Here is a 26,160-nt window from a genome sequence, read left to right as displayed (position 1 = left end):
ACTAATGAACCTAATAAGTATTTTAAACCCTTATATGTTTATTAGACTTAGTTTAACATTTTTAAGACTGATTCTCACCTAATTTAATCAAGTTATGCACATTTAACGCTCATTTGATCATTACAAGTCCTTACTTTGACCTGTTTTATCCCCCTCGTTCTTGACTGAACAAATTTCTCCATCCTGATAGTCATACGCGCATCTTATCATTACAACGCCATAAAAAATAAAAAAAGGGAAACACGGCTGCTTTTGGAAACAAATACATTATATTGCTAGAAATCGATGTATAAACGAATTCCATGCACAAGGACCAATGTTATGGGAAAAAAATCAGAATTTAGACAACTAAATTGACATCTGATGACCTACCTGACCCAAAGTATCACCCTGATCACTAACATTAAATCCACTATTGTATTGCCCTCATGGCCTACAAGTTTATGTCGTATAATGTACTCCGTAATTTAATAGACAAGAATCATGCTTGCAACCAAGCAGAGGAAACCTAAAGAACTTCACAATTACAATACTTGTACATCATCTGAAGATGTTCGCCCGCCTCGTGCACGAAGTTCTGCTTGTAAATACTCAAGCTGCTGTCGCATTTTAATCATCTCATTGGATATTGGATCTCTATTTATCTATTCCAAACAATATGTAAAACTTTGACATAAGGTGTACTCCTATTGGACCATAAAACTAAAAGTACATATAATATGAAAAGAGCGGGAGAAAATAAAGAAAAGGAAATCGTGTACTCCTGTACAAGGGGTACATCATTCTTACCACTGGCATATTTTGAATATTGCAGGCACGATTTGCATACTTCAGTGTTAAGCGTTTCTTCAGCATTGATGCAAACTGGAAAACTGATATCTGACATAAATGGCACTGGAATTGGGCTTAGAAGAATACATTTGAAGTTTTAAACAACAGAATGGGGACAAGGAAAAGCTAAAAAATAAAAGGTTTAACGAGTTCTCATAATTTTCATGTGGATGCTGTACATCAGGGAGTATCTTCTGAATCAACTAATACGTCCTACAAGTTACCTAATGATGATTTCTGTAGGAAGTTAGAAAAACCAACAGTTCTATAAGTGGTTGATGACAAGTGGCACAGGGATAACAAGTCGTGATTCATGAATGCCAACAAGTAAATACGGCATAAAAGTAGCACCTGAAAACTGAACAGCTTGCAATGGAAAATAAGTCACTAGTGAAATACGTCACAGCAAACTTCCCTCAAAAGAAAGTTGCATAACAACAATGGGCTAAGTATCCAACCTGCGAAAGAAACACAATCCTCTAACTGACAAATAACCAAATAACCTCCAAACAACTGCCAAATTCCTAAGATCCATGTGCTAACTTTCAGGGGGTACCAAAACTTTACAACCACAAAAAGCTAAGGTATGAAAGGCCACATGAAAATCTATATGGTGAAACTCAAGTTGAAGAGTTGATGTTAACTAGTACGAATAAGATATTATACAACAAAAATCAAGCATAAGCTTTCAGTTCAGAAAATCAGCACAGCATAGCATAGAGAAATAAATGCAGAGAATTTAACAAGACAAGATAACAAAATTTCTCATAATCAAGATTAATTTGGAGAAAAAATTAATTACCAATCATAACGGTCCTGCTGTTTCCACCAAGTGAATCCTGAAGGTAAGCATGCCATTAGATGTGCTGCGAAATATTGTTGCAATATATGCAGAAAATAACGCTGTTCACTAGAACTTTCTTTCAGCCTGTACTTTAGCAAACATTACTTTAGCAATGGATACAGACCACATACCATAACACTAAGTAATCAGTTATTGAGATGTTAGACCCTAGATATTAGGTAATTACATTAGACTTAGATGCTACTGCTTCACCAAAAATACGAAGCAAAAGACACTTAGTGACACCTTCGTTTAGTCAATTGCAATCTAATTTTTTTTTCCCCAACAGTTACCATTTATATTTATATCGCTTACCCAATATTTATATTGCTTATCACAGAAGACCTGAAAATTTATGGCACTATTAATAAAGAAATCAATATAGTATATTTCTCTCTATTTTTCCTTGTACCACTTAGGGTCCGTTTGGTTGGTGTAAAACGTTTTCAGGCAAAATGATTTTCCATGGAAAACATTTTAAAAGGGAAAACACAATTCCAAACTAGTTTTCCTTTGTTTGGTTCCTTAAAAGAAAATGGCAGAAAATGGTGAAGATTGAGTGAAAGAAGAGAGAGGGAGGTAAGGAGGAAAGGAAGTTTCCCTCCCTTTCAAATAGAAAAGGTTGTTCCACCTTTGAGGGAGTTATGGAAAATTGGTTTTCATCCCTTGCCAAACCAAACAACGTAAAATGATTGAAAATGAGAAATTTTCTCCATGAAAACGTTTTATACCCTACCAAACGGAGCCTTAGTTGGTTGACTGGTCCTTATTTGAACCTATCTCTTTCTGAGACACTTATAAATGGGCAAATATGCATCTATATTCAGTCGGCTATAATACAACAATCAAAATACCAACCAAACATCTCAGTTGATCATTATACCAAGTGATAAACTAGCAAAATAGCAGAAGAAAGAACAAATCAAATGCTTTTGATGGTGAAACAGATTAACTGATTTTGACAACAATCAACCAAGTTACAAAACAAAGAGATAGAACTCCAAATTTATGTACGAATTCATTTCACTAGAGGACTATAAGGGGTCGTTTGGTTGGCCATTTTGGAATGGATTGGAATGGACTTAGAATTCATTCCATCTAACTGAAGAATACACTACCTATTAAAGCAAAAATAAGTACGGTGACTCAATGAGTAGTTAATTACTAATCCTAGAAACTTAAGCTTTTGTTTCCAATAAACGCTTAAATATACTTATGCATGATTTTGACATCTCTTCATTAACGTTATACTATTATGCAATGTGTCTATACATTAATTAGAGTAAAAAATTGGAGCAACACGAAATCGATACAATACCAACCCAACCTAAATCAACTTGAACACGGACTCTTTCAGATTAATTCGTCATATTATGCCATTATCTGACATTTTTTATAAATTTTGTGAACACCTCAATATGAGACCAAACACTACCCAAGACCGCGACATGTGTGCAAACTCTTATGGGCATACTAGACTTGAGCAGCAAAGACATATACTCCAAATAAGTTCAAAAAATCAGGGACCAATCCTTAAATACCTTTTATATGTTGTATGTTGGATATTTGGCGCACTTATAATTTATTTTCTGAAGTAGCATGTGGATCTAGGTAACCTCCCCCTAATACCATCAAAATGTAAACCATGATAGCCGTCTAACATAACTCAATGAATCTACTATGAAGATCCCAAAGTTGCCCATAAACCATATGAAACTACTCAAGAACCATGAACTATCACCACAACTCCCGGCAGCCTGCTCCATTGTTCTCAAAGTGTAAGCAAACACCGGGTTTTGGAACAAACCCTTGTAGACCAACAAATCAAATACACAGAACAAAAAGAATTCACATAGCTTAGTATCGGATTTTTTTAAGCTGAACACATTAACAAGTCACAAGTTTTAATCTTAAGACCACAGACATAACACGATCTGCCTAAGAACAACATGGCATCATAATTATTTTTTAAAACCGATAAGACGATAATTTCTCCTAAGTATATGTTAGACCTTTTGCCACTTCAAGATACATTCCTACACCCAAGAGAAAGATAAACTAAAAAGATAAACTCCAATAACACAGATGTAACCACTCACATCCTAACCTATTTTGCGAAGCAAAAGATCAGTCAGAATTCAGAAATCATAATTAAACTCAGTACTTTATCCAACCCCCTACACAGGTCAAAGACAAAGCTCAACTAAAACCTGTAACAACATGAATCATGTCTTTCATGAGCACCCCAAAGTTTATGTTCCTTTTCTTCTCTCTATTATACAAGACCCTGGGAGGCTAAGAGTCCACAACTATTGCAAAGAGCATAGAACTATTTATCTTTTGCCGTATGTACATTTACTATAATACCAAATTGCTCTTTCATTCTCAACTCAGTCAATAATCATCAAAACGATTAACCAAAAGAAGATATGAGGTAGTGTTCTCTTCACCTATTTACTTATCTTGTTGCTATGAACTTATCTTAAAAGAACTTATCTAATCTAAGCTTATTACCTGAACTTGTCACTCTTATCTTATCTTATATTATTAGCCTTGAACTTACTGAACCTATTGAAACTTACAAAATGTAACCTCCGGTTTATTAACCCTTATCTTATCTAAACTTCTTAGCCCTTATTTTATTTTATCTTATCTAAACTTATTAGCTCTTATATTATCTTACATGAACTTATTAACCCTTATAATATCGAACTTGTTAGTATTAACCATTAGCAAAAAATATCAATGTAATATTTAGTAAAAATAGTTTGATGAACTAAAAATCAGATTTACTTGTACAAATCTATACAACTAACTTTAATCCATCAAAAGCTATCAACTGTTCCCCAATTACAATTTATTTCTCAACAATGTTCTCATTCAGTAAACAGTGTCTCATCATTAAGCCTCACAAATCCAACACAATGACAACCATACAAACATACCAAGCTTGGTTCCTTATATTACTCAAAATAGGCCAAATGTTGATTCATTTAAACTAAATTTTACTCAAAGGTATGCTTTCAATATATCCATAAACCGCATAATAAATACAACCACTAAACCTCAAAAATCAAACTCTTCTGCCCCTTCAGGTGGCAACCTTAGACATCAAAAACTACCCTCACTTTATTGTCAAAATCACTTTCCTCTGTCACTCGACTCCTATCAGCACAATATATCCATAAGAACATCCAAGATTATTCTCATTCGCTTCTAAAATAAAACTTCCCACAAAAACATGACAAAAACAATCCTTAGCCCCTAAAGAAAACTTTTCAATGCAAAAAGTTCTTTCATTGGAACAAGTTTCAAACAGTTGAATAAGAAACCGTAACTAAGTAATCAATTTATTAGTAAAATCCTCAGATAATTCTACAAATTTCTATAACTAGTTTAAAAAGCAATCAAAGATTCCCAAATCAAAATTTGCTTGTCAATTAAACAATCCCACATTAAGTCAACACCTCTCATCGTTAAGATCCACATATCAAACACAACGATAATTGGTGTGGCACAAAAAGCCCCACATCAATAATCATCAAAACATAGTGAGCTTGGTTCCTTTATTAGTCCCAAAAGTTGCATAATAGTACAAAATCTTCGAATTTCATTTTAAGTATGCTTTCAATAAAAGACTTCCATAAACCGCATAACATATAAAACCACTAGAACCTCAAAGACTCAACACTCTCTTCTCTTCACTTGGGAAAATAAGGCATCAAAACCTCCCCAGCCACACTTTGTTGTCAAATACTGAAAATCCCTTTCCTTCATTAGTTAACATCGATCTTCTAAAATTATAACCATCAGAAGATTCAAGATTACTCTCATTGAGCTTCCAAATAGACCTTTCCATAAACCACATTAGCATCACTATCTCTAGTACCTCAAAATAGATATTCACCACACAAAAAAATCTACCAGTCAAGAACATAATTAACTTAGTTCCTTATATTATTCCCAAAAGTTGATTACTTTAAACCAAGTCTTCACAAAAGTCATTCAAAACTATGCTTTCAATATAACGCTTTCCTTCAACACAAAATAAATACAACCACTAGAACCTCAAAAAAAAAAAAACGTTCTCTTCGCTTTACTAAGCAAATCTAGCCATCAAAAACTCCCCACCACACTTTGTTGACAAATTACTATCCTCCATTAATTAACATTGATCTTCTAAAAATAAACAGAACATTCAAGATTAAAGGAGAACATTCCATACACCATAAAATAAAAACTATCTCTAAGCCTTCAAAAAAATAGATAAGAAACCATTAGTAAAATATCCTTCTACTTAGTAAAACCAGGTTTAGGGATAAAAATTAGATTAATCGTACAAATCTCTTTAACTAACTTTAATCCAACAAAATGAAAGTCAATACGTTAATCAAAAGTTTATTCTCGACAGGACAATCTCACATTGAGTTAACACATATCATTGAGACCCAAAAATCAAACACATCCCATAACCATAAACCATCAAAATATACTGAAGTTAGCTCCTTATCCAGGCATGCTTTCAATATATGGCTTTCATAAACCGCATTATTAATACAACCACAAATTCCTCAAAAGTTTCTCTTCACTAAGAACACTTAGGCATCAAAAAATCCACTATAGCTCTTGGTTGTCAAAATCACTTCCTCTCAATAACCATCGAACATCCAAGACTACTCTCACTAAGCTTCCAAAATTTTACTTTCCATAAACCACATAATAGACACTATCTCTTGGCCCGCAAAAATAGCTGTTCACAGAGGAAAGTTAGAACTTTTTCAAACAATTGGATAAGAAACCACTAGTAAAAAAAATCCTTTTCCGAGTAAAATCAGTTTTAAGGACACTATCACAAACTTTAAGCCATCTAAATGAGGAATATTCCCTAATCATAGGTTATTTCTCAACAGAACATTCCGCATTGAAATAACAACTCTCATCATTAAGACCAAAAATTCCAACACAATGATAACAATTCAAACATATATAACTTGCTTCTTTGTGTTACTCCCAAAATATACTCAAACTTAAACTAGGTCGTCACAAATTTACTTCAAGTATGCTTTCATTATAAGACTACCATAAACCGCATACATTGATACATAAATCCCAATAATACAACCACTAGAACCGCAAAAAAAATAGAATCTCTCTTCTCTTCACTAATAGAACATGGCTTCAAAACTTCCCTACCATACATTATTGTAAAAATTAATTTCCTGTGACAGTAAAGATCAATCCTCTTAATAAAAACCATATAAGATTCAAACTAAGCCTTCATGAACTGACTCCAAGCATGCTTTCCATATAAAATTCACCATAAACTACATAATAAATACAACCTCTTAAACCACAAAAAAAGAGCAGTCTCTTCAATTCACTAAGAAACTAAGGCATCAAAAACTCACCTACCACACTATGTTGTCAATCATTATCATTATCATTACCCCATTGCCTCAAAGAGGCTCCCGCAAGAAGCGGGGTAAGGGGGGGTCGAACGAAGCAACCTTACCCCTGCAATTGCAGAGAGGTTATTTTATAAGTCAATTACCACAATATGTTGTCAAAATCACTTTAAAATATAATAACATTAAAAATACTCCGACTACGGCTACACTTCCAAAATAGATCTTTCCAAAAACCACATAATAAAAACTATCACTAGGACCTCAATATTAGCAATTGACTTATAAAATATCTACCGCCATAACAAGTTTTTAACAGTTAGATAGAATATCATTTTAATAACAATAAGTTACTAGTAAAATCAGAAATAAGAACTAATAATCAGATATAATAGCTCAAACCTCTTTAACTAAATTAATCCATAAAAAATAAGTCAAATATTCCCTAATCATAGTTGATCCTCAAAAAAAAAAATTCTACATTAGTAAACACCTCTAATCATTAAGACTCAAAAGTAAAACACAATGATAACAATCAAAACATAGTGAACTTTGTTCTTAAATCAACTCTCCAAAGTTGTTAAATTTAAATAAAGCCTTCACGGATTTACTTCACGTATGCTTTCAATATAAAACATACAACAACCTCAATTAAAAATACGGCCACTGAAACCTCAAATACAAGACACTCTCTTCTTCACTACGAAAAAATACGCATCAGAAACTCCACTTGGTTGTCGAAATCACTTTCCTCTACAAGTCAACATTAATCTTTCAATAATGACAAATCAGAACATTCAAGAATTAAGAATAATCTTACTAAGCTACAAAAATATTACTTTCCGTAACCCAGATAATCAACACAATCTCTAGGACCTAAAGATAGTTTCACTTGAAAATATCTTCAGTCAAGTCAAAACAAGTTTCAAACATTCAGATAAGTAACCACTGTTACAAAAACATAATCAGTTAAAAGTCGGACCTGATTGTTCATACTTATATACCTACCTATATAAAACTTAAAAAGGCAGTCAAATATTCTCCAATCACAGTTTGATTCTCAAAACAATCCCGCATTGAGTCAACTCCTTTAATCAGTAGGACTAAGACCCACAATGAGAACACAATGAGAACCATCAAAACATTATGATTAAAAAAAATTCTATTTCTTTGAAGGAATGCTTAAATTAAACTAGTCTTTTACAAATTTACTCCAACATGTTTCCGTATAAGACTATTCATATACTGCATACAACAACTAAACCTGAAAATCAAACACCCTCTCTGTTCTTTACTCGAAATATTTGGTAATCAAACTTTGTTACAGCACTATTGTCATACACACTTACCTCGATCAGTATACATCATCCCCCCAAATAATAACCAACGGGAACATTCAAGATTTTTCTCACTAAGCATCCAAAATAGAACTTCTCATAAACCACATAATAAACACTACTCTAGGACCGCAAAATAGGTAACTCACAAAGAAAATTTATAATAAATTTGAAACAGTTAGATAAGAAACCGTTGGTGAAAAAAAATTATTTTATTCGAAAAATTAGTTTTATGGGTTCCGTAATTAACTTCAATCCAACAAAAGTCAAATGTTCCCAAATAATAGGTTATTCTGAACAATCCTACATTGAGTTAACAACTCTCACCATTAAGACCCAAAAATAAGCACAATCATATCCATCTAGTGAACTATGTTACTAAAACAACTACAAGTACCAAAAAGTTGATTAATTTCAATCAAGCTTTCACCAATTTACTCATGAAACACTCTCTTCTTCACTAAAAACACTTAGGCATCAAAAGCTCCACTACCACACTTGGTTGTCAAAATCATTTTCCTCTACCAGTCAAAAATAACGATGAGATCATTTACGATTACTCTTACTGAGGGTCCAAATGATAACATTCCATATACAACAAAGTCGAAACAAACTATAGGACCTCAAAAATAAATAACCTTGAAATTTTCTTTGGTTAAACATTAATACAAATAAATAATAAAGCAGTTTATGAAGTTATGAAGTAAAAATAATACCTAGTTGTACATATTTTCTATACCTATAAATAAACCATAAATGTCCGTCAAATATCCTCCAATCATTTGTTTAATTTCTCTATTGAACAATCCCACTTTGTGTCAACTACTTTAATCAGCAACACCCACAAATATAACACAATGATAACCATAGAAACATAGTGAACTCTGTTCCTTATTTTCCTCTAAATATTGCTTAAATAAAGAAAGGCTTTCGCAAATTTACTCCCAAGTACGCTAACAATATAAGACTTTCAACAAACCGCATTATAATTACAACTATAACCTCAAAATCATACCTAATTCAGTAAACACCATTCCTCTCGAATAATAACCATCAGAACTTTCAAAACATCTCTCACCAAGTTTCCAAAATAAAACTTCAAGTAAACCAAATGATAAACAAAATCTCTAGGCCCGCAAAAATTGCTTTTCACTTGGAAAAATTCATTAGTCAAAAGTCTACAAAGAAATTCAAACAGTTACATAAGAAACAATTAATAAAAAAAAACCTTTCTTAGTAAAATCAGTCTTAAGAACTCTCTATTCCTAACTTTAATCCATTAAAATGTAGTCAAATAATCCCTAACTACAGCTTATTCTCAACAAAACAATCCCACGTTGAGTTAACAACGCTCCTCATTAAGGCCCAAAAATCAAACACAATAATAACCATGAAAACGTAGTGAACTTTGTTCCTAAAACAACTCCCGAAAGTAGCTAAATTTAAATTTAGCCTTCACAAATTTACTCCAACTGTGCTCACTGCAACATCAATATAAAGCACTCTCATCTTAACTGAGCATCAAAAACTCAACTACCACACTTGGTTGTCGAAGTCACTTTCCTCTACAAGTCCACATCAATCCTCTCAACAATAACTTAATAACTATAAAAATATTTAAGATTACTCTCACTAAGCTTCCAAAATATAACTTTCCATAAACCACATAATCAACAGAATAGGACCTTAAAAGTACTTACGGTTAAAAGTTCTTTAGTCACAGAAAGTTTTAAACAGTAAGAAAAGTAACCATCAGTACAAAAAATCAGTTTACTAGTCAGTTAGTTTTACGAACTAAAAATTACTTGCATATTTCATCACCTACCTATAAACCATCAAAAGGCAGTCAAGTAATCTCCAATCACAGTTTAATTCTCAATTGAATAATCCAGCATTGAGTCAACTCCAGTAACTAGTAATTATCCACAAATTAAACACAATGATAACCATCAAAATAGAGTGACTTGGTTCCTTATATTAAACCAAGTACTACTTAAATTATACAGAGTACTAGGCCTTCCCAAAATTACTCCAAGTACGCTTTCAACATAAGACTATCCATAAACCGCGTAATAAATACAACCCTAAAACCTCAAAATCAGACACACTCTGCTCCACTCAAAAGCTTAGGCATCATAAATTTCCTATGAGGCTACTATACAGATTTCAAAATCACTCACGTCAATCGTAAACATCGTTCCTCTCAGTAATAACCATCTGAACATTCAAACCTTTTCTCCTAAGCTTCCAAAAGAACTTTCCATAAACCACATGATAAATACTATCTCTAGTCCTGTAAAATTGTTATTTACTGTGAAAAATTATTTGGTCAAAAAAAAATTCAGACAGTTCGGCAAGAAATCATTAGTAAAAAAATCTCATTCTTAGAAAAATCAGTTTTAAGGATTCTACCTAACTTTAATACATCAAAATAATGTAAAATATGCCCTAATAATAGGGACTCTATAACTAACTTCAATCCATCAATATAAAATAAAATATTCCCAAATAACAGGTTATCAGCCGAACAATCCCACTAAGTGTTAACAACTCTCATCATCAAGACCCAAAAATCAAACGCAATGATGCCCATAAAATTATGGAGAACTTAGTTCCTAAAGAAGCTCCCAAAGGCAGCTAAATTTATCACGCCTTCAAGAATTTATTCCATAATATAAGACTTCAAATAAACTGAATTACAAATACATCCCAATCAAACCTCAAATAATAAGCACTCTTTAACACACTTGGTTGTCGAAATTACCTTCTCTACAAGTCAAAATCACTTTCCTCTACAGGTCAACATCAGTCATCTCAGTAACAACCATGAGAACATTCAAGATAACTCTCACTAAGCTACACGAACGAAACTGTCAATAAACCACATAATCAACACAATCTCTAGGACCTCAAAAATAGTTACTCTTAAAGAATTCTTATTCAAAACATGTTTCAAGTAATCAAAAAAGTAAACAATAGTAAAAAAAAAAATCACTTTACGAGTAAAGTTAATTTTAGAACTAAAGATCAGACTTAAATTTACATAATTATATACCTACCTATAAACCAATATAAGGAAGTAAAATATTCTGCTATCACATTCTAAAATGACTAATCCCGCATCGAGTCAATTCCTTTAATAAGTAAGACCCACACATCAAACACAACGATCAAAACATAGTGAATTGGTTCCTTATATTACTCCAAACATTGCTTAAATTAAAACTAGGTCTTCACAAATTTACTCCAAGTACGCTTCAATATAAGACTTTCCAGAAACTGTGTCACGATTACAACTAAAACCTCGAAATCATACACCATGTGCTTTATACTAAAATAGTTTAGACATCACAAACTTTCCTACGACACTGTTGACAAACTCAAACACCATTCCTCTCAATAGTAACCATCAGAACGTTCAGACTTTCTCTTACTAAGTTTCTAAAATAGAACTTTCCATAAACCAAATGATAAACACTATCTGTAGGAACGCAAAAATAGCTATTCACTTGCAAAATTCAACAGTCAAAATCTCAAAGTAAATTTCAAACAGTTAGATAAGAAACCATTAATTTTAAAATTTTCTTAGTAAAATCAGTGTTAAGGACTCTCTATACCTAACTTTAATCCATTAAAATAAAGACAAATAATCCCTAACCACAGGCTACTCTGAACAGAAAATTCCCACATCGAGTAAACAACTCCAATCATTAAGGTCCAAAAATCGAACACAATGATAACCATGAAAACATAGTGAACTTTGTTCCAAAAACAATTCCCAAAAGCAGATAAATCTAAATTTAGCCCTCACAAACTTACCCCAACTATGCTTCCAATATAAGACTTTCACCAAACTGTACAAATACATCCACTGGAACCTCAAATATAAAGCACTCTCATCTTAACTGAGAAAACTTAAGCATCAAAAACTCCAGTAACACACTTGGTTGTCTAAGTCACTTTCCTTTCTACTACATCGATCCTCTAAATAGTAAGTTTATAACCATAAAAATATTCAAGATCACTCACTAAGCTTCCAAAACATAATTTTGCATAAACCATGTGACCAACACAATAGGACCTCAAAATTAGTTATGGTTTAAAGTTCTTTAGTCAAAAAAAGTTTCTAACAGTCGGAAAAGTAACCATTAGTACAAAAATTCAGTTGGTTTTAAAACCAAAGAATCAGACTTACCTATAAACAATCAAAAGTAGACTTACCTATCCTATATAATAATAAAAAAGTCATGGGCTTATGTTTGGCCTCTAAATTCCCAATGGAGGAATTTTGTGCACTCCCTCCAAAATCCCGTTTACACTCCATTATTTCAAATTTAAAACACTCCGAAAACCAGTTTGAATTATCACGATCATTCTACTGCTCCACACAAAACCATCAATTTCCTGTAAAAAAAAGGCTTCTTTTTACTCTCTTAATCCAGAAAAACTTACTTCTATGTCATGCCCGTAAAATTACGCTTCTACGAATTCCATGAGACTACACTTATTTCCATTTCCAACCACCACCTTCTTCATCACCTTCTTCTCACTTGAAGTAGCCAACCACGTACTAACATTGAAACCCGACACCAACACTAACTGCCTCTTTGAATCACTAATGTCTACAAGATAGTACTCTACTGTGTACAAATTGTCCCTAAAAAAATTGAAAACAGCATGAATTTGTTCAAATAGTATATTTCGATCCATAGACAAGCATAACTATTCAATGAAGGAAGATATAACGAGGGATCGGGGAAGAACAAGAATTTAATGCAGTTATATTACTTTTTTCTATTTTCTATATTTTATTAATTTGCTAACTTGCTTTTCCATTTTTTCTCACGATCATTCAAACTCTGTTCAGACTAATAATTCCTTCACCTCCAACAATTCTTCCTCACTCAACAATGGCGATTCTCTTTCCTACAATAACTCTCCCTCCACTATCACTTACAATTTGAACATACTCAGGCTCGATACTAGCCTCAACCATGACGGCAATTGCTGTAATTATTATCCGGTGGATCGCGGTGAAATGTCGTGGACTGGGTTCGTCATCAAAGACCTTTTTCCCGCCTGTGACGGGCCGGGTCGGCCCATCGTCTGGGATCAGGATCCTCTAATGGGTGTGCTTGAGGTGAGGTCGATGGTGATGGGCCAAGCACAAGCACAGAAACCGCAGCAAGTGAAGAAGAGTAGGAAGGGACCCAGGTCTAGAAGCTCTCAGTATCGTGGGGTTACTTTATATCGTAGGACAGGAAGATGGGAATCACATATCTGGTTTCTTTCAGTGTGCCTTTACTCACGTTCTTTGCTCCATTGTATTATATTGTTCCTTCATACAAAGTATTTTGCATTTACTAAATGAACTTATTTATTGTAGTGGTTAATCATTAAGAAATGAGACTTAAGTTTTTCTTGAGATTCGTACTTCGAATATGGTTGATGGGGATGGATGGGAAGAAGATGCATTTTGAATTTTTGACAGGTTGATGGGAATGGCCATATGGGAAGAAGATACATTCTGATTTTTTGACAAGATGACGGATATGATATACTCCGTATCATGGGTAATTTCATGTAACATTGGAATTTAAAATATGTATTATATGGAGTATGTGACATAATATTATTTTCAGTTTTTATATTAGTTTGTACCGATTAATATGTTTATATTTGACAAGTTATGTTTAAAACAAATACGAAGTATAATTTAATCACTTTTTTTGTATATATATTTTTAGTTTTGTATATTATCAATGCCCCGTGCATTAGCACGGGCACACGCTAGTATGTATATATTATACATATTTCTACACCTACCTATAAACCATCAAAAGGTATTGAAATATTCTCCAATCACTATTCAGTTATCAATTGAACAATCCAGCATGGAGCAGCGTGGAGTCAACTCCATAGCTAGTGAGACCCACAAATCAAACTCAACTATAACCATCAAAACAAAGTAGACTTGGTTCCTTATATCATTCCAGGTGTTACTTAAATTATACAGAGTAATGGGCCTTCATAAATTTACTCCAAGAACGCTTCCATAAACCGCACGATAAATACAACCACTGAAAACTCAAAATAACACACTTTGCTCTTCACTCAAAAGTTAGGCATCATAAAGTTTCTGATGAGGCTACGACAAACTGATGCATAAATCAATTACCTGAATCAGTAAAAACCATTTCTCTCAATAGTAACCATCTGAAAATTCACTTCTCTCCCAAGCTTCCAAAAGACCTTTCCATAATCCACACGACAACTACCATCTCTAGGCCCGTAAAATAACAATTAACCATGAAAAATTATTTAGTCAAAATAATTTAAAAAGTGGAAAAAGAAACCATTAGCTAAACAATTTAGATCCTAGAAAAATCAGTTATAAGGACTCTATAACTAACTTTAATACATCAAAATCAAGTAATTATCCCCTAATAACAGGTTCTCAACTGAACAATCCCACATTGTGTTCATAAATCTCATCATCAAGACCCTAAAATCAAACCCAATGATGCCCATAAAAACATGGTGGACTTTGTTCCTAAAACAACTCCCAAATGTAGCTAAATTTATCAAGCTTTCACGAATTTACTCCAAGTATGCTTTAAATATAACACTGCAAATAAACCGCATTACAGATACCTACACAAGGACCTCAAAAGCATTCTTCAGATAGCATAGGCATCATAGCGTCCACTACTACACTTTGTTGTCCAAATTACCTTCCTCTAGAAGTCTAAATCACTTTCCTAAACAGGTCAACATCGGTCATCTCAGTAATAACCATGAGAACACTAAACATCACTCTCACTAAGCTTCAAGAATATAACTGTCCATAAACCAAATAATCAACCCAATCTCAAGGACCTCAAAATAGTTAGGCTTACAGAATTCTTTAGTCAAAACAAGTTCTGAGAAGCCAGAGAAATAACCAATAGTTAACATTTTTTTTTAAAACAGTTTGTTAGTGAAGTAGTTTTAGGAACACATTCCTCTCAATAATATTACCATCAGGAAGGTTCTAAATTTTTCTCACTGAGTTTCCAAAATAGAACTTTCCATAAACCAAATGATAAACTATATCTCTAGTACCGCAAAATAGCTATTCACTTAGAAAAAATTCATTAGTCAAAAGACTCAAAACAAATTTCGAACAGTTAGATAAGAAACCATTAATAAAAAAACCCATGCCAAGTAAAGTCAGTCTTAAGAACTCTCTATACCTACCTTCAATCTATTAAAATGAGTCAAATAATCCCGAAATACAGGTTGTTCTCAGCAGAACAATCCCACACTGAGTTAACAACTCCCATCATTAGGTCACAAAAATCAAACACAATGATAACCATGAAAACATAGTGAACTTTGTTCCTTAAACAACAAAAGTAGCTAATTTGAATTTAACCTTCACAAATTTACTCCAAGTATGCTTCCAATATAAGACTTTCCACCGACCAAGTAACAATCCACTGGAACCTCAAAATTAGTGAAGTTAGTTTTACGAACTCAAAGTTAGACTTAATTGTACACATTTCTGTACCTACCTATAAACCATCAAACGGTAGTCAAATATTCTCCGATCACAGTTCAAATCTGAATTGAATAATCCTGTACTGAGTCAACTTAGTTCCTCATACTGCTCCAAATGTTGCTTAAATTAAACTGAGCCTCCACAAACTTACCCCAAGTATATTTTCAAAAGTTTCCGAAAAACAGCGTAATAAATACAAACACAAAAAAAACCTCAAAATCAAACACTATAGTCTCTTCATCAAAAAAGGTAGGCATCAAAAACATTCCTACGACACTGTTGTCAAAATCACTTACCAACCCCGTTCCTCTCAATATTAACCATCTGAACATTCAAGATTTTTCTCACTGAGCTTCTGAAATAGAACTTCCCATAAACTACATGAAAAATACCATCTCTAGGCCCGCAAAAAGAGCAATTCTCTTAGAAAAATTATTAAGGCAGAAAATTTCAAACAATTAGATCAGAAACCATTAGTAGAAATATTTGTTTATTAGTAAAAAACTCAGTTCAAACTTCAAAGGACTCTACAACTATAATCGATCAAAATGAAGTAAATGTTCCCGAGTCATATGTCATTCTCAACAAAACAATCCCACAATGAGTTGACAACTTTCATCATGAAGACCCAAATATCAAACGCAATGATGGCCATCAAAACACAGTGACACTTGTTCCTAAAAAATCTCCCAAAAGTACCTAAACTTAGATCAAGCCTTCACGAATTTACTCCAAGTATGCTTTTAATATAAAGTTTCAACAAACCAAACTACAAATACGACCACTATAACTTCAAATACGCTAACATAACTTAGGAATCAAAAGCTCCACTACCACACTTGGTTGTCAAACCAAGTTTCCTCTGCCAGTGGAAATCAATCCTCTCAACAATAACGATCTCAGAACATTCAAGACTACTCTCACTAAGCCTCCAAAATATAACTTTCTATAAACCACATACTCAACACAATATTTAAAACTTCAAAAGTAGCTAAACTTCAAAAGTAGCTAAACTTCAAAAATTCTCAAGACAAAACAAGTTTCAAAAAGTAAGATTAAAAAAAAATATTAGTACAAAATAACAGTTCCTTAGTAAAATCAGTTTTATGATCTATAAATCAGACTTAACTGCACATATTTCTATACCTCTATAAACCATCAAAAGGCAGTGAAATGTTCTCCCATCACAATTTGATTCTCAATTGAACAATTCTGCATTAAGTCAACTCCTCTAATCAGTAAGACCACATATCATATCAGACACAAAGATAACCATCAAAACATATGAACTTGGTCCCATATATAACTCTAAAAGTTGCTTAAATGAAACTAAGCCTTAATAAATTTATTCCAACTGCGCTTCCAATATAAGACTTCCATAAAGTGCATAATAAATACAACCACTAAAACCTCAAAACCAAACACTCTCCTCCACCCAAGAGATTTAGGCATAAAGAAAACCATTCCCACCAAACCGTTCCACTCAAAATCACTTCCATCAATCAATAAACACCGTTCCACTCAATAATAACGATCAGTACATTCAAGACTTCCCTCACTAAGCTTTCAAAATAGAATTTCCAATAAACCACAAATAAACACACTAAGATCACAAAATAGTTGTTTACTTAAAACTCTATAGTCAAAACAAGTTTCAAACAATTAGCCCAGAAACTATTAATAGAAAATCAGTTTAGTGGAAAATTAGTTTTATAAACTAAAAATAAGATTGAGTTGTACAAACTTCTATAACTACCTTTGAACCAACAAAAGGCAGTCAAACATTCTCAATTGTACAATCTCGCATAGAGTTAACACCTCCAACCACCAATACCCAAAATTCAAACACAATGATAACCATCAAAACATATTGAACTTGGTTCCATGTATTACTCCATGTGTTGCTTAATTTAAACTAAGCCTTCACAATCTTTACTTCAAATTATCTTTCGATATAAGAAACCGTATAAAAAATACAACCATTAGAACCACAAAAATATAAGAATCTCTTCTCTTCACTAAGAAGACTTAGATATCAAAAACTCCCTTACCACATTGTTATCAAAATCACTTTCCTTTTGTCAGTCAACATCGATCCTCTTAATAATAACCATCAACATATTAAAGAGTCCTCTTGCTAAGCATCCAAAATAGAACTTTCCACAAACCAGTTAATAAAGACAATCTTTAGGTCCTCAAAAACAGCTACTCACTAATTATTCAGTCAAAACAAGTTTCAAACAGTTAGATAAGAACACATTAGTAAAATATCATTCTTAATAAAGTCATTTTTAAAAACTGAAAATAAGATTTTACTGTAGAAAGCACTATAACCAATTTAAATCCACAAAAAGGTAGCCAAAGATGGCCCAAACTCGGTTTATTTCTAAACATAACAATACCACATTGACTTTATCATTAAGACCCACATTGAAAACCATCTAGACATAGTGAATTCGGATCCTTGTATAACTCCCAGAAATTGCTGAATTCGAATGAAGCCTTCACAAACAAACTCCAAGTATGTTTTCCATATCCGACTCTCCATGAACTGCGTGATAAATAAAACCACTTATACCACAAAAATAAAACAGTCTCTTCTATTAACTAAGAAAACTAAGACATCAAAAACTCCCTACCACACTTGTGTTGCTAAAATCCCTTTCCTCCGTTACTCAACATAGGTCCTCTTAATAATATCCGTCAGAAATTGAGAGCACTCCCACTACACTTCCTTAATAGAACTTTCCAAAAAGAACAAATAAATACTTCTATAACTACCTTTGAAAAATAAATAGACGGTCAAATATTCTCCGATCACATAATCACAGTTCAATCCTCAATTGAGCAATCCCGCATTGAGTTAACACCTCTAATCATTATCACCCACAAATCAAACATAATGATAACCATCAATACATATTGAACTTGATTCCTTGTATTACTCCAGATGTTGCTTTTTAAACTAAGTTTTCACATATTAACTTCAATTATGCTTTCAATATAAGACTTCACATAAATCAACCACTTTCCTCTCTTCACTATGAAAACTTAGGCAACAAAAACTCCCCTAACAGTGTTGTCGAAATCGCTTTCCTTCATTACTCAAGATTGACCCTCTCAATAATAACCATCAGAAAGTTAAAAATAGAGGGTTGCAAATAAAAAAAATAGGCACTCTTCTGTTCTCTCCACTTAGATAACTTAGACATCAGAAACTCCCCAATTACACTTGCGTTGTCAAAATCATACTTTCTCCTTCAGCAGCACTGATCATCATTTAGACCCAAAATAACACATATGATAGCCAGCAAAACACAATGGACTTGGAACCCATAATCCTTCCATCAATAACCATCTAAACATATTTACAAGATCACTCCTAGAGTCCTAGTACACTTCCAAAATAGAACTTTACATAAACCACAACATAAACACTATCACTAAAACCTCAAAATATTCACTTCAACAACAACAACATAAACTATTCAGCCAAAGCAAGTTTGAACATTAAGTTAAAAAACCATTAGTAAGATTTACAATTAAAACATCTTGGTTGAACCACACTACAAACTCCTAAAACTAGAACCTCAATTATCTAACCTACTCTTACGAAAAATATAAGATCAAAAGCAGTAAGTCGACAAAAATGTAAGTGGACATCAAAAAATTTATCCACTTGTAAACGAAACTCTCATCCATAATGATAACCATCAATACATATTGAACTTGGTTCCTAATATTACTCCAGATGTTGCTCTTTAAACTAAGCTTTCACATATTAACTTCAAGAATGCTTTCAATATAAGACCCATTCCATAAACCGCATAATAAATCAACCACTTTCCTCTCTTCACTATGAAAACTTAGGCAACAAAAACTCCCCTAACACTGTTGTCGAAATCGCTTTCCTTCATTACTCAAGATTGACCCTCTCAATATAACCATCAGATAGTTCGAGATTACGCTCACTAAAATTCCAAAACAGAACGCTCCATAAACTACATAATAAACTCTATACCTAGGCCCTCAAAAATAGCTATACATATAATAAAAATCTTTAGTCAAATCAAATTTCGAACAGTTAGATAAGAAACCATTAGTAAAAAAATAGTCTATTTATAAGTAAAATCAGTTTTAGGGACTAAAAACCAGATTCAATTATACAAATCTCTATAACAACCTTCAATCCATCGGAAAGAAATCAAATATTTCGCAAATCACAATTTATACCTCAACAGAGAAATCCCAGAGTCAGTCAATAGTCAAAACCTCTCATCATTTATACCTAAAAATCAAGTTCAATGATAACCGCCAAAATGTACTGAACTTATTTACGGATATTACTCCAAAAAGATGCTGAATTTAAACTAAGCCTTAACAAAATTACTCAAAGTATGTTTCCAATATAAGACTTTCCATAAATCGCGGAATAAATAACCACTAGAACCTCAAAAATAGGCACTATTCTATTCTCTCCACTTTGAGAACTTAGACATTAGAAACTCCCCAATGACACTTGCGTTGTAAAAATCATATTTTCTCCTTCGGTAGCACTGATCATCATTTAGACCCAAAATAACACATGATGATAGCCAGCAAAACACAATGGACTTGGAACCATAATCCTTCCATCAATAACCATCTAAACATATTTACATGACCACTCCTAGTACACTTCAAAAATAGAACTTTCCATAAACCACAACATAAACACTATCACTAAAACCTCAAAATATTCACTTCAACAACAACAGCAACATAACTATTCAGCCAAAGCAAGTTTAAACATCAAGTTACAAAACCATTAGTATAATTTACAATTAAAACATCTTGGTTGAACAACACAACAAACTCCTAATGCTAGAACCTCAATTACCTAACCTACTCTTACGAAAAAATATAAGATCAAAAGCAGTTAGTCGACAAAAATGTAAGTTTACATCCAAAAAGTTATCCACTTGTAAACGAAACTCTCATCTATAATGATAACCATCAATACTTATTGAAGCTGGTTCCTTATATTACTCCAGTTGTTGAGTCAGTGACAGCTCGTTCTGGAATTCTATTTGTGCCGTGATTGGGTGAGAAACAAACTGTAGCACCTGAATAAAGTGGCAATGGGGTTTGTGCGCTAGAAAATAGCGGCGCGTGGTGCCACCCGCTGGAAAAGTCTAGCGCTGGTAAATTCTATTCGCGGGTTTTTCTAGAATCTTCCGGTTTGTTGCTTTTTAAACTAAGCTTTCACATATTAACTTCAAGAATGCTTTCAATATAAGACCTTACCATAAACCGCATAATAAATCAACCACTTTCCTCTCTTCACTATGAAAACTTAGGCAACAAAAACTTCCCTAACACTGTTGTCGAAATCGCTTTACTTTCATTACTCAAGATTGACCCTCTCAATAATAACCATCAGAAAGTTCGAGATTACGCTCACGAAAACTCCAAAACAGAACATTCCATAAACTACATAATAAACTCTATACCTAGTCTCTCAAAAACAGCTTTTCATATAACAAAAATCTTTAGTCAAATCAAGTTTCGAACAGTTAGATAAGAAACCATTAGTAAAAAAAAGTCTTCTTATAAGTAAAATCAGTTTAAGGGACTAAAAACCAGATTCAATTGTACGAATCTCTATAAAAACCTTTAATCGATCGGAAAGAAATCAAATATTTTGCAAATCACAATTTATACCTCAACATAGAAATCCGATAGTCAGTCAAAAGTCAAAACCTCGCATCATTAATACCTACAAATCAAATTTAATGATAACCGCCAAAATATACAGAACATTTTTACGGATATTACTCCAAAAAGATGCTGAATTTGAACTAAGGCTTAAACAAAATTAGTCAAAGTATGTTTCCAATATACGACTTTCCTCATATTGCATAATATATAACCACTAGAACCTGAAAAATAGGCACTCTAGAAACTCCCCTCAATTACACTTGCGTTGTCAAAATTATATTTTCTCCTTCAGTAGCACTGATCATCATTTAGACCCAAAATAACACATGATGATAGCCAATAGGACACAATGGACTTGGAACCCATAATCCTTCCATCAATAACCATCTAAACATATTTACATGACCACTCCTAGTACACTTCCAAAATAGAACTTTCCATAAACCACAACATAAACACTATCACTAAAACCTCAAAATATTCACTTCAACAACAATAGCAACATAAACTATTCAGCCAAAGCAAGTTTAAACATTAATTTACAAAACTATTAGTATGATTTACAATTAAAATGTCTTGGTTGAACCACACAACAAACTCCTAAAGCTAGAACCTCAATTACCTAACCTACTCTTACGAAAAAAATATAAAATCAAAAGCAATAAGTCGACAAAAATAGAAGTGGGCATCCAAAAAGTTATCCACTTGTAAACGAAACTCTCTTCCATAATGATAACCATCAATACATATTGAACTTGGTTCCTTATATTACTCCAGATGTTGCTTTTTAAACTAAGCTTTCACATGTTAACTTCAAGCATGCCTTCAATATAAGACCCTTTCCATAAACCGCATAATAAATCAACCACTTTCTTCTCTTCACTGCGAAAACTTGGGCAACAAAAACTCCCCTAAGACTGTTATCGAAATTGCTTTCCTTCATTACTCAAGATTGACCCTCTCAATAATAACCACCAGAAAGTTCGAGATTATGCTCGCTAAAATGCCAAAACAGAACATTCCATAAACTACATAATAAACTCAATACCTATTACCTAGGCCCTCAAAAATAGCTTTTCATATAAAAAAATCTTTAGTCAATCAAGTTTCTAACAGTTAGATAAGAAGCCATTAGTAAAAAAAAAAGGCTTTTTATAAGTAAAATCAGTTTAAGGGACTAAAAACCAGATTCAATTGTACAGATCTATATAACACCTTTAATCCATCGGAAAGAAATCAAATATTTTGCAAATCACAATTTATACCTCAACTGAGCAATCCCAGAGTCAGTCAAAAGTCAAAATCTCTCATCATTAATACCTACAAGGCTACAAATCAAATTCAATGATAAATGTCAAAATGTACTGAACTTTTTTACGGATATTACTCCAAAAAGATGCTGAATTTGAACTAAGCCTTAACTTACTCAAAGTATGTATCCAATATAAGACTTTCTATAAATCGCATAATATATAACCACTAGAACCTCAAAAATAGGGACTCTTCTGTTCTTTCCACTTAGAGAACTTAGATATTAGAAACTCCCCAATTACACTTGCGTTGTCAAAATCATATTTTCTCCTTCGGTAGCACTGATCATCATTTAGATCCAAAATAACACATGATGATATCCAGCGAAAAACAATGGACTTGGAACCCATAATCCTTCCATCAATAACCATCTAAACATATTTACATGATCACTCCTAGTACACTTCCAAAATAGAACTTTCCATAAACCACAATATTAACACTATCCCTAAAACCTCAAAATAGCTATTCACCTCAACAACAACAACAACATAAATTATTCAGCCAAAGCTAGTTTAAACATTAAGTTACAAAACCATTAGTATGATTTACAATTAAAACATCTTGGTTGAACCACACAACAAACTCCAAAAGATACAACCTCAAATACTTAACCTACTCTTACGAAAAAAATATAAGATCAAAAGCAATAAGCCGACAAAAATGTAAGTGGACATCCAAAAAGTTATCCACTTGTAAACGGAACACTCATCCAAAATGATTTTTCAATGGGGAGGGCTGGTACAAAGTTGGACATAATCGAACAAGATATTTTATGATACTCACACATTTTTCCACGACAATATTAAAGAAACCTTCACATGATTACTCCAAGTAAACTCCCAAAATATAGGTTTGATTGCCATAAACAACATAGCAAATACAACCCCGTCCACTAAAAAACACATAACTCGACATCTCATGACTACTTAAAAACTTAGCTTTGTCACAACTCACAAGACTCACAACACATCGTGAAAAACTAAACACTCCACTTATACAATAAAATAGCACTCTCCTTGATACATAAAATGGTATACACATTCCTTAATAGAACATGGTCTCACTTTAAATCATCTCCATTTAGCAAAAGAAAAGATACCCTACGAAAGAAGGTGTGAAACACAACACAATTCCACCAAACAATACAGCCCTAAGTCAAACTAGCACCTGAGAATTGTCCCGATCCTACTTGGAAATTCACCGGTTCACTTAGACAGATTGGCAAAAATTACTGGTTTGTCCAACATTAACAATTTACATGTTGCTATAAAAAAAAATAGCAAAAAGTAAATAACTTAGTACAACAGTACACATAACATTACTCATTGACTAAGCATACATCACATCAAAACTCAAAAGTTCGTAAAACAAACCAGGGAATTGTAAAAATACTTCCAGACTTCAAGTACACAAGAAAACAAACCTGCCTCGAAGCACTACTAAGACGTTCATAAACTAAGGATTCTTTATCACGTGTTGGCTTGCAGCATAGTGGAAGATTACTGCTGAGGATCAAATTGTGGTTCCACAACAGCAGATGTCCTGAAGGGTTTGCTGCAATTGCTCAGCCATCTGGTGGAAAAAGGGATTCTTGAGCTATCTGCTAAATCAGTTCCTTGACGCTTAGAGGACCTGCATTCATGACATAATGCACATAATAAGAACAATACTAAGATCTTCAGTAAGCTTGAACACCACCTGTGGATTTTAAGTTACCTCTTTTAATGAGCAGCAGAGAGTAATGACACAGGATTGCGAAAAAGAAGCAATGTTTAACCTCTTTGCATCCATTGTCCCTTAACAAGCTCAGTAAATGCTTACACCGTGGGAAGACTGAACTGCATATACATACATGGTAACATACATCAGACCTTATTAAATGCTGCAGCAACAGATGCAACAATTCTCAAGATATTGAGGACAATTCAATGGTAAACCCTAAAGAGCAAAACAAAACTCCCCACTACTCACATACATTGTAGTCTAGGAAGTAGCGGAACAGTGGCTACCACTAACTTCCATTCCATACTTTAGGAAGCAATTGCATGATTAACTCCATACTCGTATAGTCATCTTGCAACTTAGAATCCTAAAATACCTAAAAGAACGCTCATAAAATAACCAGCAAAATTGTAAACAGGCCATGAAGAGGATTTAATAACACAACACGTACTTAATAATCGGGAAATTTGGGCTGATTTGATACAATGTTCTGGAACTTTAAACATACATAATCACCTTAATTGATCAATAATCACCTTAATTAAACAACTAAACAACAAGACAAACAAATAAAATTTATCTTTTACGTATTTATACACAACTACACAAAACCGTCAACAGATCCTAAATTACAAAAGAAATAGAGAGCTTACTCACCTTTGGTGTATACTTCTTCTACTTCGAAGCCATACAGAGGGTAATGTGCCGGATCAATTCCGATGAAACCCTAGCATTACTGTCTCAGAGATTAACCGGCACTGTTTCGTTGCCTGAAACAAGTGAATACCGGAATCACCTCTGAAACCCTAGAATTCCCGTCTCAAATACTAATTGACACTGTTTCGAGGACTAATTGACGTTTGAAAGACAAAATTACTCCGCAACGTGAAGATTTTGATCGAAGTTTCATGAAATCGGGGGGAGAATTAAGACGAACAGACAAAAGCATAAACATCATCTTAAGTTTAGGGTTAGGGTTTTGATCGGATTGTTAGTTTTATGCAGGGGGGATTTGGAATTTTGGAGAGAAAAGAGAAAGACGGATGGGTCGGAATTATCACCGATGACGGCGACGAGGAGTGTTTTATTTTATGGCGGTTAATTTTACGCGGTAGACACTAGGCAGTGAGTTGGAGCAATGAAGGTTTACAGCTGTCTCTTTTCTTTTTTTTCTTTCTTTTTTTTTTTTTTTTTGTAACGGTCTTTTCTTTTCGGGTACTCAAATTTGAGAATTATTTTTTAGTAACGGTTAATAAGGGGTATGTTCAATATCACTGTTTTGAGGTTTTGTTTCTAAAAATCACAAATTTGATTTTGATTTTGATTTAATTTTTTAGTAGAATCAAAACCGATTAACAACAATATTAAACAATCTCTCAACTAGGTTATATCCAATTTATGCGTCTCGATCGTCTCATCTCTTTCTGTGATATGATTGTCGTTTATCAATATTGTTGAACCATC

General features: G+C 33.2%; 1 long non-coding RNA gene across 7 annotated transcripts; it reads right to left on the bottom strand.

Annotated features, from left to right (window-relative positions):
- Positions 1–250: 250 nt before the first annotated feature.
- Positions 251–26,034, bottom strand: LOC110797548 (uncharacterized). Of its 7 annotated transcripts, none has more exons than XR_008919953.1 (5): positions 25,354–26,034; positions 24,691–24,812; positions 24,398–24,606; positions 7,084–7,189; positions 251–1,759 (listed from the first exon to the last, which is right to left on the bottom strand). It is a non-coding gene; the product is annotated as an uncharacterized lncRNA (long non-coding RNA). The 7 variants fall into 7 exon arrangements; XR_008919958.1 differs by having other exon boundaries at positions 251–1,670; XR_002535861.2 differs by lacking the exon at positions 7,084–7,189 and having other exon boundaries at positions 251–1,289; positions 1,634–1,759; positions 25,354–26,022.
- Positions 26,035–26,160: the final 126 nt, after the last annotated feature.

The sequence above is a fragment of the Spinacia oleracea genome, chromosome 1, assembly GCF_020520425.1.
Source record: "Spinacia oleracea cultivar Varoflay chromosome 1, BTI_SOV_V1, whole genome shotgun sequence".
Lineage (NCBI taxonomy): Eukaryota > Viridiplantae > Streptophyta > Magnoliopsida > Caryophyllales > Amaranthaceae > Spinacia > Spinacia oleracea.
The sequence above is the reverse complement of the archived record's forward strand: the minus strand, read 5'-3'. Positions and strand labels throughout refer to the sequence as shown.